The following is an 18,499-nucleotide window of genomic DNA, read 5'->3' on the forward strand; positions in this document are numbered from 1 at the left end:
AGCATTGTTATGAATAACAAACGACAAGCCAGGTGGCACAGGCATAGTTCATGTGTGACAGGTAGCTTCACCTGTCAACTTGACACAAGCCCGGGGTCACTTGGGAAGAGTGACCCTCAACTGAAGAACTATCTCAATCAGGTTGGCCTGTGACTGTGTGGTATGGGACAATTTTGTATTCTGTCAATTATGTTTTAAATAAACACTGATTGGCCAGTAGCCAGGCAGGAAGTATAGGCGGGACAACCAGACAGGAAGTAGAGGCATGGCAATGAGAACAGGAGTATTCTGGAAAGACAGAAGCTCTCTCCCCAGTCCTGTCCAGACACTGAAGAAGCAGGATGTGACCTCCCCACTGAAAAAGGTCCCCAACTATGTGGCTAACATATACTAGAAAAATGGGCTAATATACATTATAAGAGCTATTACGTAGCCTGAGCTAATGGGCCAATCAGTTTATAACTTATGTAGACCTCTGTGTGATTTTCTTTGGGGCTAGAAGGCTGTGGGAACCAGGCAGGGCAGAAACCCTAACAAGCAGGCCCTCATGTTACAACTGTGAGACATTTTCTTAATTTCTACTTAATGTAAGGAGGTTTAGCCCACCTTGGGTGGCATCATTCTTAGGCGGACAGGCCTGGGCTGCATAAGAAAACTAGCTGAGCAAGCCAGAGGAATGCAGCCCAAAGCTCCCCACAACAATCATGGGCAACAGAAAACAAATCAGATAAAAATACTAGGACAGAGATTGAGCCAACAGAGGGCAGAGCAGCAAGAGAGGGGAATGTGAGGCCTGTGAGGCCCCGACACGGCATGCCCATCTCCCTCACTGGGCATTTGTGTTCGGCCAATGACAGTAGTAATATGTCCTTCTAAGAGCAGGGTCTCATCACAGGTGCTTGCTAAGCTGGTGCAGAGAGCACAAGGGCACAGAGGGAGTCTGTATTTAACACAGCCAGCAGAAGCTATCAACTGAAAACGAATAGGAGCTCTTATGTCAATACTCAGCTTCCTGAACCTTCAGCCATTCAGGCATGCGCTAGAGTAACGCCCTACCATGGATGCCCCGTCAGGATGCCCACAGCAGTAACCTGAAATCTTATTGGCTTCCTTCCCACCACGGTCTCACTTCTCCCTCTCCCTGTTTACTGACATCAATCATGCAGCCAACTCCCTTGCATGGAGAGTTTCTCTCCCGGGTCATCTAACAGAACTGCTCTCCCTGGCCTATCTTGAGTCACATGCTGTTGCGGGGGTCAGAGACGTAAAATATTAATTGGCCAGGTCTGGACCACATGCCTACACTCTGGACCCAAACAGAAATGCCAGACACAAGTCAGCTGAAGGAAAAGAAGGAATTTCCCAGAGGAATCAATGTGATTTCCCGGAGAGAAAGAGTTGGTGATCGGGTCAAGCAGAGGGTAACTGCACTGGGAGCCTAGGCGTGAATTAACAATGCAAAGTTCATGGAACATTCTACCAGGCTTGCATACAAGTGCAAAGAGCTGCATAGAGCTGAATGATGCAGGGTGTCTGAAGACAGCATCTTGGAGTAAGGGCAGAATTTATATGTGTACTGAGGCACAAGATTCTGTGAATTTTAGTCCAGTATCCTAAAGTACAGCTGACCCTTCTGTAGAAGACCAAGTGGCTACCCTACCCCACTAAAAGCTTCTTCCTGGCTTGGAGGTACCCTACCCTACTAAAAGTTTCTTCCTGGCTTGGAGGTATGTGAGGGCCAGCATTCCCCAAGGGTTTATGTCTTAATAGCCTGGTCCCCACGAAAGTGATCTTGGCTGGTGGTGAAACCTCTGAGTGGTAAGATCTCAGGGGAGGTCTTTCAGTGATTGGAGTCACATCCTCAAAGGGGATTTGCTGGTCTCAACCCCATCTTCACTCCCTTTCAATGCCTGTCAATGAGATAGGCATTTAGTCCTATTATCTGTTCCCACTACTATTAGTAGCCTAGACTCAGGCTCAAAGGCAACATGGTTGATCAGTAATAGACTGAAGCTCCCCAAATTGTTAGCTAAGGTAGAGCATGCCTTTGTCTATGTCAGTCTTAGATATTTGTGACAGCAATGGCAAGCTGACCAACACAATCCCCAAATATCTGGCTCCAATAATCTGAATCCTGGGACAGAGGAACTCCTTGGTGTGTGTGTGCTCGCTGAACACTGATGGCAGGGTCTTTCCCAAGGTATCTGTGTCATCAAACAGGACTGGATACAGGCCCTCCAAGATGCAACTACACCCTGCAGTATTTCAGGAATCCCAGGGAGCCTTTTCAGACGCACCTCTCCGTGTCCAGGATGAGCAAGAGACAGTGAGATGTTTCTGCGGTCTGCTAAGTGAGGTAGGCACCTTTAGGTGCAAACTTCCACATCAATTCACCTTCAGAGAATCCTTTCCTCTATGTTTGGCTACAAGTTTATGATGTCAGTGATAAAGTTGTGCATGATCACAGGCAACAATCACTTTAACCTTCAAACATATGCTCTATGACCTTGATTGAAACTTATCCCAAACTATATTAGCAGCCTTCTTAAAATATAACCATAAACTGAGCATACCCAGAAACACAACCAGCTCTAATATGTTTTCTCATATGACTGTGTGTGGGCTTCTGGAATCTAATCCACATGCTCCCCTTTTTCAGGAGGACATGGCTCTCGAAATACCTCCTGTTCCCCTCACCTGATACAGACAATAGATGTTTCTCCATGCTTTCGTGTTTTGCATGCCCATGTCTGTCTGGTCTTTGCTCTCAATAACCCACTGCTTTTGGTTACAGACTGCATCAGGACAACATGGGAGAGGCTGGGGAGATGGCCTTGTCATTAAAAGTACTCCCAGCTCTTTCAGGTATCGCAGTTTGGTTCCCAGTACCCACATCAGGTGTTCCCCAACTCGTTTTAACTCAAATTTCCAAGGGACCTAATTCCCTTTTCTGGCTTCAACAGGCACTGGACTCATCACACACACACACACACACACACACACAGTCCCTAAAAAAAATAAAACATGGGCAATGGTTTGAATTAAGTTGTACTGGTTTCTTATGAAGGCTCCTTTGAGCCCTTCCTGAAGGTTGTTACCTCTCACCAAGGAGAAACACACCATAGGTAGTTCCCCAAATTCCTCCAACCCAGGAACCCCTTTCTTAGAGTGAGTCTTGGAACCAGTATCCAGTGAATCCCATTTAGGAAAATGTTGAGCCAAGGTCAGCTCTCATTCCCTGGGACAAGCCAGCCTTGGAAATCCCCTCAGACACCCCACAAGGCAGCTTTCCATTGTGCTTCTCCTACCACCGACACTCTCGATCAACACAGCAGGAACACCAAGCTAAGTCAGCCTAGTCAAACACAACTTTAAAAGCCACACCATGTGCAGAGACACAGCAGAGCCGTGGATGGATGTGTTAAGTGGGTCCCCAGACTCTCCCTGGTACAGTGTGCCGACATTGAAGGGTCTGCACCAAACATCTTCTGTCATTAGCTTAATAGGAGGAATCTCACAACCAAAACTGCAGCAGAATCTTAATTGTCTCCTTTCTCTTCCCAATATAATAAATGATTCTCTCAGGAGATTTTTTTGTTTGTTTGTTATTGTCTTTTCGCTTTTTGGTGCCTACACTATTGGCACGCAGCCTATCTCCTCTCTGAGTAGATATCTCCCTCTGCGATCATCCCTCCAGGGCAAGCTGGGTGTGCATTGTTTACAATGCAGACATTTCTCACAAATTAAGCGCGGGTGATGGATGACTGCTAGCCTGGTGCCAACATCCACAAGCTGGAGCTGTCGCCTGACACTCCCTGGGACATGGCTAAACTATGGTAAGTCACCGTTGCACAGGGCCTTGGTGAGTGTTGGTCTGAGTGGTCATGGGTTTGCACACAGAGGCCTCCTAGGTGCAGCACTGTGCAGATCCTCCTGGGAAGGTCTGAATTCCTCTCCCAGGCTTCCACAACTCCAGTTTAGGACTAGCCGCTACTCCGGAAAAAGAGGCTGTGTTTGGGCTTTTCTGAACTCAGACATAGATACTCACCTAGGCTTGCCAATTAGCAGAGACCTCACCAGCCCACAGTTGTGGTTAGCAGTTTGCTCCTTGTTTATTTATAAGACACTTTATGTTTGCATAACTTATTCCCACCTAGAATTTCCATTATTCAGGGTGTGGTAGACAAGGCAAGACTATCATTTTTGAGACATATACTAGCAACCTAGGCTCAGGGCTGTGCGGGGCTTTGCACAGGGACACTGGGGTGTGAGCAGTAGAAAGAGAGAAGAAGTTGTATTTCCCCCAAATACCTTTGTGTAATTCCAGCTGTTCCGGAGGCTGAGAAAGTTCAGGACTTCAAAGCCAACCTGGGTTATGGAGTGAGCTCAAGGTCAGCCTGAATAATATTTTTAAAGTCTCAAAATAAAAAAGTGGGAAACCATAGAATGCAAGCCAGTGGTAGGGCATTTGCTTACCAGGAACAAGGCCCTAGGCAGGCTCCATCTTAGAACCAGAAAGTGGGGGGAAAGATCAAACTGAAACTGGGTCTATGGGGGCTGCTTTTCCAAGGAGAATCTGTGGGTTAAAATCAGTCACACGACTCTCCTCAGCTATCCTGGACTGTCCTCTCCCTCTCCCTAGAGAAGACAGAAATGCCCCTGCTGTGGTCAGCCAGATGCATCCTGATATGGGGGAAACAGAGTGAGGGGCCAAGTACTGAAGGTATTTGGGGATTGCTGGTGGAACCAGGGGAGTTTCTTCTCTTCTTTTTTTCTTATTTTCTTATTTTCTTTCTTTCTTTCTTTCTTTCTTTCTTTCTTTCTTACTCGTTCTCTGCAGAGAGCAAGGCTGAGAGTTGGCCAAGAGCAAAACAGGTCCCGGATCACTTGGAGCTTAGGCCTATGGCCACTTGAGAAGGGACCCCTGATTGTTCTAATCCATAGCCATGGGTTTGATCTGTGGCACCCCCCACTACATGGCCTTCTACTCCTGGTATGAACCCAAGGCCCATGTTTTCCTGTGAGCCAGAAGCCCAGAGCCAGCTTCAGTGGGGTCTATAAAACATCATGGCCACCTGTTGCCTGCCCATCCCGATGGTCCTCTGTCATAGCACAGACTCAGGGAAGGTAGGACATCAGAAACACCTGAGCCCACATGCCCGGGCCTCTTCATTTTCAACAGTCCATCAGGTCTACTCCTGCACATTCCCCAAATCCTTCTGGCATGAGAGGATGGATTTTTAAGCAGTGCTGAATTCTTAAAGACAAAGAAGAATTTTGAAGTTGGACCAAATGCATCCTGCATTATGAAATAACCATGAGTCTTTGCAGACAAAAGGTGAAAGGTTATGGCTTAAAAACTAACACAGGAGATATTTAACTCAGTGATAGCTTTTGAGTGAGAAGCCTGCCTGAGTTGTGAGGGCAGAGCAGAAAAGACCCTTGAACCAGGACTTCAGGAAAGGCCTCTCAGAAATGAAACTAAAGGAAGACTTGGAGCCCAGTGAGCAAAATGCAGAACAGCAGGCTACAAATGGATGTGCCTAGCAAGGGTGAGAACTAAGTAGACATGTTCAGACTCTGAAGTATTCTGGAGTAGATGGGGTGACAGAATAGTAACAAGAGGGAGTCCTTGAGCCCCAGCAGAGGCCTCAGGTTAAGAAGTAGACACCCAGAACCACTTCAAGATGCTTTTCCTGTTATCTTGATAGTTGAGTTCTTGTCCACATCCTTGTCATGACTTTAAGCAAGCCTCTATCCTCTAGAGTGTTTGCTTTGGGATGGAACAAGAGCCCTACTGGGCTCTTTCCCAGAAGTGATTAGACAAACCTAGATCAAGGGATGGTTCTGGACCGTCCATTACCTCTGAGTCACTGTAGGGGCTCCCATCAGGGCCAGACATTTATGAGAGAGTACTGACTCAAAATGTTCTTTGTCTTTTGTCTTAATCTTTGTTTCTTGAAACAGAGTTTCGTGTGTCCAAAGCAGACCTTAAAATTTCTATATGACTGTGAACAACTTGAAACTCCTGCTTCTCCTGCTTCTACACAGTTTATGTGATGGGCCTCAAACCTGTGGCTTCTTACATGTTAAGCAAGCATCCTAGGCAGGGTCTTACTACATTGGAACTGACCCCGAATTTGCCACAGTCTTTCTATCTTAGTCTCCACCCCACCCCCAGCCCAATGCTGGGATTACATATACCATCCCGCCCAACTTCTTTATATTAATTAGTAAACATGAACGTTAACTGCCCATGACAACAAAGCATATCCCCCTTGGAAGAGGACGAGCTTCTGAATAATCCTGGTGAGAACATCTGGGCATTAGTGGTTTTAATGTGCACCCTGGTGCACAGCTGTATTAGCTCCTTTTCCCTTTGCTGTGACAAAGCAATTTAAGGGAGAAAGGATTTGTCTGAATTCACAAGTTAGGTTCATCCATTGCAGCAGAAAAGGATGGTGGCAAAAACTGACCAGAATCCCTCATGTAGTGCAGAAGCAGGAAACCAAGAATCAAGAATGGAATCTTAGTTAGTGTTCTATTGCTGTGAAGAGATTCCATGACCATGAGAACTCTTACAAAAGAAAATATTTAATTGGAGCTGGATTACAGTTTCAGAGGTTTAGTCCATTATTATCATGGAATGGAACATGGTAACATGCAGGCAGACATGGTGCTAGAGAAGTAACTGAGAGTCCTGCATCCTTATATGCAGGCAACATGAAGAGAGAGGGAGACTCTGGGCCTGTATAGGGCTTTTGAAACCTCATCGGCCAGCCCAAGTAACACACCTTCAACAAGGCCATGCTTCCTATTCCTTCTCAAGAAGCATCATTCCCTGATGAACTATGTAGGAAGTTAAAGCCAAAAGATCAAAAGGAGCCAACCTGGAGTCACCCTGGCACTGTCAGAGGTCCTGCCTATACCTAGTCAGTGAGGAACAACCAAGCAAAGTTTCCTGAGTGCCTAGCAACAGGCACTGTCAGAGGTCCTGATCGTGCCTAACTAATGAGGACAATCACATGATATCTACTGTCAACGAATCAAAATGCCTGGGTGCTGGGAGAGCATGTAAGCTTTTTCCTGTTGTTAAATGAACGAGTCTGCTGTATATTTTCTACGTGACTTCCTGTCTGAGACACTGGCTCTGCATCTTTCCACCCCCTCCCCTGAGGAAGACATTAGGGCCCAGCAACAACCAATCAAATACTAGAACTGTTGGGGGATTCTTCCTATTCAAAGCACCACAAATGAGACTGGATTGAAAGTTGATCTGGGCTATAACCCTCAGAAGTCCACCCCTAATACACCATCTCTACTAGCCAGGCCCACAGCCTCCTCAAAATAACACCACCATCTGGGGACCACACATTCAAACATATGAGCCTGTGGGGACCTTTCCCCTTCAAAGCAGGCCTTCATCTCACTGTCAAGAGGAAATGAGAGGTAAGACTTACTGAGGAGGGCACAGCGCATAGGAACGGAAGGAAGTGTGGATAGCAGCCATGTCTAGAACTAGAGGACAAAGCCTCAGGAACTTATCAAAAGGGAAACACCAGTAGCTCTACCCATTAGAAGACAAGACAATCATAAACACTGCTCTGGGAATCTTTTTTATCCTCAAGATGGACCTAGACTGGTTCCCAATAGTCTCCAAAGCCGTGCCAATGGCTGGTTGGTAAAGACACCACCAAACATGGAGACAGGAAATACATAATGAATAAACATTAGTGAAAGGGTCTGTATAATACCATGAATTTTTTAGTGCCAAAAACAGATGAGAAGCTATTAAAAAGTGCATGACTTTCATATTTGATTGTAAGTCAAGAGCAATCAAAAAGAGAAAGAGAATTGGTTGGGGGTGGCAGTGGGGGCAAAAGACACTAGCCTTACAAACTGGGATGAATGAGCTTCCTCCAAACAGCGAAGGACTGACATGGTGATTAGTTCATTGCTATTCAGCTGCCTGTAATTAATGCACCACTGGAATTGGTGAACAATGAATTAAGCTACTACAGACCGCCGCTATGCAAATCGAACTGAGGATCCTGCTTGCTGACTGTGACTATTGTTATCCAAGGCTTTATCCAAGGCTTCACCGTTGTGATTCCATTAGTGTCTCCCTCAGACAATGTGTTACATGACTAGTGCGTGAGTTGAGCTGAAGCACTGGCTTCCTAATAAAGCCTGGGATCCAGAAGCTGGTATCAGGGTGTCCCAACATGGAGTGTGTTCCTGCGGGATGTCTGAACCCCAGCATCTGACTTACCTGGCTTAGAGAAGGATCTCGGGCCTGTGCAGAAAGCCAAGGAAGAGGGAGAGCTGGGAGGCAGGAAGGAAGGATGCTAAGAAGAAAGGTAAGATATCTTTTTCTGCTATGAGAGTACCACTGTTACCCCAGGCTCCCTATCACCCTAATCCCCTTTAGGAACACAAGGAAGAGGCTTATGATGGTTCAGGCACTGGCAATGCATTCTTCAGACAGCAAATGGGGTGATTGCTGTGGTTGGATATGAAGTCCCCCTGCAGAGACTCATGTATTTAAAGGATAGTCCCTGCTGTATGGGAGGGTCTAGGAACTTTGGAAGTTGGGGCCTACCTTGAGAAACAGACAGTTGGGTGTTGACAGAGGTTTCTTGGGACTGTATGCTCTGCACTGCACCCCACTCACAGTGACCCATCCCCGTCACTGCTCACCACTGACACCTCCCTTGCACTAGTCATGTCAATAATAACCTCTGTGATTATAGGACAAGGTTCAATGTAAACGAGCTCCAAAAAATGGAAGTTTGCAGCTCACAAAATTCCAGGTCCATCCCAGCTTCAGGCGTGTCTAGGTCTAATTTTAGTAATGTCATCTGGACATTGTCTCTCCTCATCTCTAACACAGCTCTGTCCTATGGGGCTCCCCTATCATTTGGATTCTCCTTAACCAGAAGAACTGTCAACTGCTTTGGTGCTGTGAGTCTCTGACTCACTATGGTAAAGGCTTTTTAGAACTTTTTAAAACTCACTCTCTCTCTCTGTCTCTCTCTCTCTCCCCCCTCTGTTTCCCCTCTGTGTGTATATGAGATAATGATACAATTATGTAAAATCAAAATACCAAACATTGATTTTATACTAATTAATTTTATACTAAGTAAAAAATAAAGTGTGTTTGTTATTTTTGTGAAGCTATGACCAAAACATCTCCTAGAACAACTTAAAAAAGGGTGGATTTATGTAGCTCACAGTTTCTGAGGTGTCTGTCAATCCTGATAGGGAGGCTGTGGAAGAGAAGTCAGAAAGCAGAGAGGGAATACAGAAAGGGCCCAGAGATGATCTAGCCCCTAAGGAATTACCTTTATTAATTTGCTTCCTCCAACTTGGCCCTCCTCCCACTTTTTACCACCTCCCAATAATGCCAGCATATTGTGACTCCTTCAAGGGAGTACTCTACTGATCAGCCAGAGCCTTCATAGTACACTCATCTCTGGAACACCATACAGACATATCTAAAAGTGTCTGTGTCTGAGTCAAGCAAACAATGAAGATTAACTGCCACAGACAGGAAACTAACTATATGGAAAATTCTATTCACAAACTCAGGTCAAGAACCCTGTCCCCAGAGTGGCTTCTAATCACTCTGCATTCACTTTTCCATAGCAACACCCTGAGGTTCCAGAACAGATTCTCACTAGTCCAGCTTAAGTTATAAGACCATCTCTGAACCAATCATAATAACCAAGAGCATGGGATATGCTGATTGGCTAGGTGTGGGTTAGTCATCTTGGAGACAGGAAAGTAAGGCAGGGTCCAGGCTCCTCAAACCAAAGGAATAGAAAAGATGTGGAGGGGATGTTCAGCTACCAAGGAGAAACAGACAGGAAGCCGGATGCCCACTATCCCAGACACAAGGCCAAGGATCCCCAGAAAGGACTGTGTTCGGAGAAATATGGCCCACCCAAGGGAGGCAGAAACTTCTATTCTCAGATGGAAAATCACAGTGCTTAGGTTGAGAGTTATCTTCCCCCACCTAACAGCAACAACCTTGGCCTAGCCATTTCTTTTTCAACTTAAAATTTTCTTTTGTGGATGGAAGAAAAGGGCATCAAATCTCCTGGAATTAAAAGCATTTGTGAACCAACTAACATAGGTGGTGGGAACAAAATTCTGCTCCTCTGGAAGAGCAGCAAACCCTCTTAACTACTGAACCATTTCTCCAGCTCCTAAGTATGATGGATTTTTCTTGCTTGTCCAGAATCAACTAAAATCCAAGTGGCAAAGGACACTGGCAAGAGATTTTTCTTGATTGAATCATTCTAGGTAGGAAGATCCCATCTTAAATCTGGGCTACATCCTGCGGGAAGTATTTATAAAGGGCATGGGAATAGGAAACACTTGCTCTTTGCCTGCTTGCCCTCACTCGGCTGGCAAGTCCGTTCCTTCACTGACTTCAGAGCCTACTTATCAGGGATTCCATTATATACCGCAGACCGGCTGAGACATGGACTGAACAGCTACTGGATTCTTGGACTTTCCATTGAAAGACAGCCATTGTTGGGATAGCTTGACCATGGCCTGTAAGCTACTCTAGTAAATCATAGATACATAACTAAACATCCCTGACTAATGCGCTGGGAAAGCCACTATGATGGTCAGTCTTGGCTGTCAACATGATTGGATCAGGAGATGTCTCAGACTGATATGATGCATCTGTGTGTCTGGGGTGGGTATGGGGGCTTCAGAGAGGAATGACAGGTGGGAATTGACATCACAGGTAAAATTCCCTTAGAACAGGACCTTCCAAAAGACAGCCCTGATAAGAAGTCTAAAGGAAAAAGGCACCCTGTGTGGCTGCATCCCATCTGAGTGTGTCACTCGCTGCAGCGATCCTGTGACATCAGTCTCCTGCTTCGCTACATCAGGAACTCTCTATGAAGTTTCCGGACTTTCAGCACCAGACTGGGACTGCTGGGGCATGCAACTTCCTTGAATGAAGCAGCTCCTTGTTCTCTGCCCATCCCATCCTCGGCCCTTTGGAAAGGACTTTGGGACTGTAATCCTGTAGATGGTGGGGTCGTAGGACCTGCTTTAATCCTATGGCAACCACCAAGCAACTGTGTAGGCTTCCAATGAGCTGCTCACTTTTCTAGGTCTCCGTTTCTGTAAATGGTAAACTACCCCTCCCCCATGCTGATGGCTCTGCTTTGGGGAGATTTTTAGCTGGACCAAGAAGTGTCCAACAAGTGAAGCATCAGGATTAACACTGGATCCAGAGGCAACAGATGTAAATGTAAGCCCATCAGAAGTAAATGGCTTATAGACCTGAAAGATGGAGAGGGAAGCTAAGGACTCCTACTCATCTGGAGAGACAGAAAATGTCCCTAAGTAGATGGACTATGGCCCAATAGCCTAGGCCCTCTGGTGTGAAGATATCAGAAGAAGTGTTTAAGGACTGGTTCGCCACCCTTCCATAAAGCACTGCCTGGAACCTAGAGCTCACCAGATTGTATCATCATCGAGCTGGAAAGAGACCTCCATGCAGTTGACTTTCCGTCCTATGGAATTCTGAATGCAGCAGCAGGGTCTCTAGGACTTTATGCTGTGAGCCATACTGCTGAGTCAATAGCCACAAAAAGGGCTATAGAGAGAAGCTCATTTTGGAGAATGAGGGACAAGTTGTTGGCAGGTCCCTTGGATCTCAGATGAGAGGTCCAAAGGCCCAAGTGGAGTTAGACATGTAATGGGCAAAAGGCCAAAGCACCATGTGGATCTGAGACTTGGATTTTGTGGTATTTTTGTTTGGGTTATATGATATATTCAGTGTAGAATATATGTCATGTGCCCAGCCTAACTAATTTTAAACTATGCATCCATTGTATGGATATTCCTCAGATCAAGACAGAGACTATTTCCAGCACCTAGAAAGTTTCATTCTGGTCCTGCCGAGCTAACAGGTATTCTAACATTTACAGCCATTGATGAGCTCCGTCTGATTTTGAACTTGATGTAAATGGTATTGTGTTGTTTAAGGTGACCTTTACTGGGAAATTCGCTTTTACTCTCCAATACTGATGATAGACTAAATAAATAAATAAATATCCACATTCTTCTTGGCGAACCAGTGAGTTTCTGGGTTACTTCTAGGAGTGTAGGAGACACAGACACCTGTCTTAGTTAGGGTTTCTATCGTTGGGATAAACACCATGACCAAAAGCAGTTTGGGAAGGAAACAGGTTTTATTTCATCTTGCAGCTTGTGGTTCATCATCCAGGGAAGTAAGGACAGGAGCTTAAGGCAAAACCTGGAGGCAGGAACTGAAGCACAGACCATGAAGGAATGCTGTTCACTAGCTTGCTCCCGATAAGCCTGCCTTCTTACACACCCCCAAGACAACCTGTTCAGGGGTAGCACCACCCACAATGTCCTGGGCCCTTCCACATCAATTTCTATTTAAGAAAATGCACCATAGGCCAATCTGGTCAGTGCCATTTTCTCAACTGAGGTTCCCTATTCTTGACTGTAGCCTACATCAAGTTAATACAAAGCTAGCTAACTCACCACACCAGCTTGGCATAAAAGGCAAGTCATAGAACTCCTTTTGAGTCTCCTACACTCGCAGGTGGCCTTCCCAGCAATGATTGCTCACATAACCTCGAGAAGGGGCCTTGGGAGTTGGTGTGAGTTTTGTGAGCCTCTTGAAACTTTTAAGTTTCTTGTACCTTTTGGGAGCCTTTGATTCCTCCCAACCCTCTAAGTTGTAATGTTTCAGTCTAGAAGAAATAGCTCCCCAAAGCCGTGTTTGCCTGTGATGATGTTTTCAAGACCTCACCTGTGCTGATACACAGTTTGTGTTCATGCACCTGTTGATAAGCATCCAGATGGGCTTCCACTGTGGGGCTGTTATGAATAAACCACTATAAACATTCTTGTATCTGTCTTTGGAACACTCCATCATCCATAAGGGAGGGTTGGGGGAACTCAGACTGATTGGGAAAGCAAGAACTAATGGGACCTTTTAAGAGGGGTGCTTATTGGCCCAGAGTTGTGGTACCAGCCCCCCCACCCCCTGATGCTGATATCGTTACAAATTGTTAACGGTCAGAAAGAGAACCCCTGGGAGGGCCCCAGCATCCTGTAGAATGTACGACTCAGAGCCTCCCTCTGGCAGACACTCATCTCCAGGGCCCTGCCCAGACTGATGAGAGCTATTTGTCTGCTCTAATAAAGTAAGCGGCTTCCCTTCTTCTTTATTTTCTGTGGCTTTTGCATCTGGGAACTCTCCTCATGTTCTGCTCTGGTACTCTCACTTTCCACATGGAAGGCTTTTCATAGTCCCCAAGTCTGTGTGTGACCTTCTCTTCTCCACATCTGTTACTTTTATTTTTTTGTCACCTGCTACTCTCGTTCCTTTGTGTTTCCATCTTCTGCCTTTCATGGTCACCTAATCCTTTATTTGTTCCATAGAACAAACTTGGCAGTCCCCTTAGACAATCCTCCACACCCCAAATCCCCTGTAGCAGGCATATTCCCCAGAGTGCAACTGATAAGCCTGCCTTCAGAAGTGAACAGCATTCCTTCATGTATCCAGCTTTAGAAGATGATTTCCCAGACTGACTGAGCCACGCTGCATTCCCACTCACAGAAGATGAGCATTCTAGTGGCTTCACAGCCTCACCAACACTTGGTAGTTTGATGTCGTTTTAAATCTTAGTTATCCTGGCACTTAATACTCTGGTCTTATTTTGCATTTCCTGTTAACTAATGACTTTTTATGTAATTACTGTCCATTCGCATATTTTTCTTTTGTAAAATGCCTTTTTTTAATCTTTTAGCCACGTTTTCGAGTTGCTGACACATTCTTCAATACATAGGGGTTTTGTATCTGTGTGTGAGTGTGTGTGCGTGTGTGTCTGTGTGTGTGTGTGTGTGTATGCGTGTCTTGGTTTCTGGAGATAGGGTCTCACTATGCACCTCAGGCTGCTGTTGTGTCCTTACACAACTCCAGGGATTGATCTATCTTGGGCATCAAGAGAATAAAAGAAGGACAAACAAACAGGTACCAAAAAGCTGGCATCTGATGAATGATCTGGACTCTTGGATACAGAAACCACAGCATCTCAGAAGCTCAGTATCTTCATTACATATGAGTGGGTAGGTTATTATACACAGATAACAAGGAAGTCGAGTTAGTTACTGTATACAACCAAATAGGGTCAGGTTTAACTAATCTCAGTAAGAGCAATCTCTATAGGGGAACAGTCTTCAGTCCATCAACATAAGGGGGGGTGTCAATAGATATTTTCTGTAGACACTCTCAGCATTCCCATTCAGACCCAAGGAAGGCTTTGCCATCCTTCTGAACCTCACTGAGGGAAGACTTTGCCACTCCCTTGGGGCATTAGACCTTGACATGGCTGTGCCCAAGTCAAACACTACACATTCATTCAGTCCCTCACAAACTCCCTACAGGCTGCTCCTGCTTCTGGATTCACTATGTAGCCCAGACTTGTATGCAATTAAGCATATCATCATGTCTGACCTCCTAGGTCTGAGACAACAGCTGTACCACCATGCCTGTTTGTAGTCATTTATTACATATTCCAGATACCAAGTCCTCTGTGAGACATATCTGTATATGTCTGGATATATCATGAATACCTTCTCCCAGTCAGTGGCTTTCCCTTTCACATTCATTACAGTTTCCTTAAAGAACAGAAGATACTGTCTTGATCTGAAGAGGAATGGGCCCCATAGGCTCATATATTTAAATGCTTGGTCACTAGGGAGTGGTGTTACTTGAGAGGGATTAGGTGGTATGGCCTTGCTGGAGTAGGTTGTAGCCTTGCTGGTGGAAGTGCATCACTAGAGCTGGGCTTTTGGGTTTTCAAATGCTCAAGCCAGGCCCAGTGGACCTCTCATTCTGTTGCCTACAGATCCGTATACAGAACTCTCAGCTACCGCTCCAGCACCATGTCTGCCTAGGTGCTGCCACGCCTCCCTCCACGACAATAGTGAGCTAAACCTCTGACACTGTAAGCCAGCCCCAGTGAAATGCTTTCCTTCATAAGACTTGCTGTGGTCATAGCGTCTCTTCACAGCAGTAGAACTTTGACAGATCTTAATTTTAACAAAACCCAGTTATTCATCTTTTATTTTATTGTCATTATTCTCTGTGTTTGTCTCTAGATGTGACCTGAAACCCCGGGATAGTCCTCAAATTTCCATAGGCACAGGCACTATTGTACAATAGTTTCCTTCAAAATTAAACGCCCCCATCTTAGAGGGAAACCCCTCGAGACACAGGATATAGATGGAAAGGTGGATCAGCAGGGTGATGTAAGGGGAGGTGAGATCTTTTATCCTGAAGAGAAGCTCATTAAGCTAAAACTGTAATCCAAAACCCCCAGAAATTGCTGAAGCTGTCAAGATTTGCTAGACTTCTACCTCCTCAAACATATTGTCTTAGTAAGTGTTCTGTTGCTGTGAAGAGAAACCATGACCACAGCAACTTGCATAAAAAGAAAGCATTTAATTGGGACTGGTTTACAGTTTCAGAGAGTCATTTCTATTCTTGTAAGTAACCCCCCAAAAAACTCATAGATTCATTAATTGGATCCTTACTTTGATCTGTCATTGGTTCCCTATCTGGGGTGAGTAGATGCCTGTTCTCAACTTCCTAGGAATAGGATCACACAACAGGAGCCTCCTAAGAGATAGATTGCAATGTCTAGTTCCTTGATGGCCCCTGGAGATCATAGGTATGAGTGCTTTCCTCCTGCCCCATTCACCTTGTGGTCTACAGTTGCAGTGCAGTGCACAGCAGGAAGAAGAGGAACAAAGAAAATCCATCCTGAACAAGTCTACATGTTTGTCTGGCTCAGCAATCATAAAGCCTGGTCTATTGAAATGTTCTGAAGTAAGTGTTCTGAACTTCCAGGGTTCTGACGTTCCCTGCCTCCCTCTGCTGTGCAGGTGGTAAGGTGCAAGGAGGCTCTCAGAAACAGAAAACATCCAAGTTCTGCATAACTACTTGAAACCACAGACATAGGATGGAGGTCTCTACCTCTGCTCTTGTGGACCTCTATATGCTCCAGTGAGCATATGTGCTTCTCAGGATTCTAGGAAGAATTAACTGAGATGATGTACGCAAAGTGCCTATCCTAGCTTGTAATCCATGCTCAACACATAATAGACAAATATATATGTGTGTATATATATACATATATATATATATATATATATATATATATATATATATATATATATAAACTGACAAATGGGACAAGCTCCTATGTTGCCTCCCAGCTCTTAACAATGGTCTGTTGTCTCTGTTGGGAGTTTGGCCTCTCTGCATCCTTACTTCAATACTAATGTTTAGGATGTCCTGGGCAGTTCAGAGAAACCTACCTCTAGCCCACATTGATAGACTCCTGCCTTATCCTGTTCCATCCATAACTTTAGTACCACTCCCTCTAGAGACCCCAGCTGCCAAGTCCCCATGCCTATTCTGCCCAGTCTTCCAAGCAGTGGATCTGGCTTCGTCTATGCAAGCTCTCTTTTGTGGTGGCACCAGTTGCTGCTGCCTGGCAGCAATTTCAACCATGAAGTTTGTTCAAGGCAATAAAATGCCATCATCCCAAGAAGGCAACAATTAGGAATGGGCATGCATGCTCTTAAAATTTCAGAGAGTTCCTCAGTTGCTCTGCCAACCTGAGACATACCTGCCCAAGGACCAGAGGCCACAGCAGACAATCATGCCTTGACTTGATCACAACACAGGCCGTGGGCCTCCCTGTCATCAGTAAAATCTAGTCTATGTGTACGGAATGAATGGATTAACTAATGGCAGGTCCCCAAGCAATTTGGGTTCACTCATGCATGCAAGCCTTTGATTTTTATTCAGCAAGCAGGAAGAGTTACTGTTTTCATTCAGTGTTTGTGGCCAGAGCTGAGTACTCCTTCAGTAAGACAGTTGCTCCCTAGTCAGTCATGGACATGGGGAGGGAGGGGAATTGGCAGAGTCCTCACCACTAAGAGACATCTCATCTTCTCAAGAGCCCTCCGTGGACTCCAGGTTTCTCTGGCTTCACTGAAGCCATTTTCTAACTCTGTGGTCTAAGTACTAGGAAATTACAATCTGATGCATCCTTTAGGCTCTGTCTATATTGCCAACACCTCTTTCCCTGTCCCTTGGAAAGAAAGACCCATGAGAACCCAAGTGGGAAGTTTTGATGGACAGATATTCCACCTCAGACCCTTACTGTACAGCATCCCAAAGACAAGCTGTCTTAAAGGGAGTCCTCACCCCTCACGGTCACATTCATATTCTTTCATTCACTCATGGTATCTTCCATGTCTTTCCCAGGCCCGGGTGAAGTAGCTAATACTCCCCAGTCTAGACACTTGGGGTTGATCTTTCCAAATTAGATGGCCACAGACAGGACATAGCTGAGTCCTAGCCTGGAGTCTGAATTTTTCAAGTACAAACAAATGCCTATGTTGGCCATTTCCTGATACATGGCAGGAACTCTTGCTCAGCGCAAAGCCTAATAGCCCTGGGGCTGAACTTCCCTTGTGGACACTCAACTGTTTGGGAACCTGAGTCTTCAAGGTTCTTGTCTCCCTAAGTATCTAAAGATGGGCTGCACACAACTTCCTAGCAGAGCAGCCTGGCCAATCAGCAGATACAGCTAGCCATGTTTTCCCATTCTCTTACTGCACAGGCTCTTCAAACAGAAGTCTGTCAAAGTAATGTCAGTGGCCAAGAAGGACATGGGAGGTATGTCCCATTGCCTCTTGTCTAGAAGGACAGGATGCTGCATAGCAGGAGCTGCTCCTGAAGTTTGCCCATACATAAATCATGCCGCAGTTCACAAGTTTGCCCATTATACCCGGCCTGGGTTCCCAAAGGTCCTGTTATGCAGCAGACAGGAGAAGAATCTCTATAAGCAGACAAGAGCCTCAGGAATGCACCAGTCCTGTGTCTTCACGATGGATTCTAGGAAACCAGGTTGGACCTTGTGTGTTTCCCTTGACCTTAACTACTGAGCATTTTGGCTGAGATATAGCATGTTTCCAGAGTCAAGACCAGGTAAATTGACCAGGTAGATAAGGTTCCCTTCCCTGGAAGGACATAGCCACAAAGTGTTATCCAGTTTCTGCTGCTCCTCTTGCTCAACTTCCTCTCCAACTTCAAAAGTATCTTTTAGTGTGCCCATAGGCAAACCCCATATAAAACCACTGAACCCAAGAACCTGTAGCCTCCATGATGTTTATTTGCCATGTGGTCATTGAAATGCCCTGTGGTCACTACACACATTTATAAGCAGACAGTAAGAGAGGCCTGAGAACACAGCTGTTGGTTAAAGATCAGCTAACACCTCCCAGCTCAAGCTTTCATCGCACATTGTATAGTGGTAACTCATGAGAAAAGTGGCCAAGTTTGGCACAGGTCTGCCATCCCAGCTACTAGAAAGGCTGGAGGAAAATCATAAGTTTAAGACTTAGATGA

Source organism: Microtus oregoni, unplaced genomic scaffold (genome assembly GCF_018167655.1).
Source record: "Microtus oregoni isolate MIOR12 unplaced genomic scaffold, Mior012 000038F_ref0000394, whole genome shotgun sequence".
NCBI classification, from domain to species: Eukaryota; Metazoa; Chordata; class Mammalia; order Rodentia; family Cricetidae; genus Microtus; species Microtus oregoni.